Here is a 1,639-nt window from a genome sequence, read left to right on the forward strand (position 1 = left end):
CATCATCACCATCGTCATCATCATGTAAATCAAATTCAATTAAAAATATATAAAGTGATGTAAATGCTTATCTAATTCTAAATGTCTTAAAATGATGATGTTTATTTTGAAGTTATTTTCCTAATAGCTTTTGGAAACTTTTTATACAGTTCGCGTTTTAATTAGGTGGTGTATTGTTAATTATTTAGCTCAACTTGATTATGACTTTTTGGATGGAGCTTTTTATTACATATTTAATTTTTAGAAGGAAAATACTAGTCAGTAAAAAAATATTTAGTAACATCATATAAATTTATTATTGAAGCTAAAAAAAGGGGGGGGGTGTTAAAATTTAAACCATCCACATCATTACTCATCATAGATATAGGCTTATTGTTTTGTAGCTGTGTTTGCGGTGCGATTCTATTCGATTTTAAGGAAAAAAGTCATCTTATTCGAATGCTAAATTTATGTGCGGTGTGGTTTGGATTGGATGAATTTTTTTTTGAGATCCGATCCGATTACAAACGGTTTGGATTAATTTGCGGTTTTTTTAAAAAAATTAAATACATATAATAAGTCTCAACATCAAATTTTAAATAATCAATAATGACATAATAAGTCTTAACAATATCTTAAAAAGCCAACGATAACATAACAATAGAAATAAAATTATAGGTTAGTTAAAATAAATAAATAAATAACATTTTGAACATAAAATATTTATTAAATAATAATAATACATGAATAATAAAAAAAATGTATAACAAATTAAACATGTTATAAGTATAATTGTAAATATAATAATAAAATAATAATATTATAACACATTATGCGGTTTGGATTGGATTGGATCAGTTATGAAAAGTAGATCCAAAATTCGATCCAATCAAGCGGTTTGAAAAAATAGAATCCAATCAAATCTAAATTAGTGCGGTTTTAACGATTTGGATTGAATAATTTTATGGTTAAATTACACAGTTGGTCCCTATACTTTTAGTGAAATTACAAATTGGTCCCTACACTTTAAAAGTTTATAATTAGGTCCATAAAGAGAATTAAAATTTACAATTTAGTCCCCGCTGGTCAAAAAGTGTTGATTTAACAGAATATTCTCATAATATACTAAGAATATTCTGTTAAAATAGAGAATATGCTAAGAATATTCTGTTAAATTAAACATTTTTTGAACGCCGAGGACTAAATTACAAATTTTAATTATCTTTAGGAACCCAATTATAAACTTTTAAAGTGTAGAGACTAATTTACAATTTCACTAAAAGTGTAGGGACCAACAGTGTAATTTAACCTAATTTTATTTACAACCATAGTCTATATATATAAATGATATCCATAATTATACAAAAAATAATAAATAAACTATTATACTAGAAAATACTTAATAATATATAAATGATTATTGAGAATAGCTTTTTTTTAAAAATAAATTAAGCAGATCGATCCAGCAAAATTTATGAATTTTTTCAAAAATCTTTCATCAGATTTTACAACAGACTTAAATATGATCTATTTAATAAAATGAGATGAGCCACGAACACACAGAATAGTTTGACCTACTTTTACCTTAGAGACCTCTAGGAAAAAAATTGTTTAAGTTGGTAAATAAATCTTATGTTGTTACACGTGACACGGAAATATT

This window comes from Arachis ipaensis, chromosome B06 (genome assembly GCF_000816755.2).
Source record: "Arachis ipaensis cultivar K30076 chromosome B06, Araip1.1, whole genome shotgun sequence".
Taxonomy (NCBI): Eukaryota; Viridiplantae; Streptophyta; class Magnoliopsida; order Fabales; family Fabaceae; genus Arachis; species Arachis ipaensis.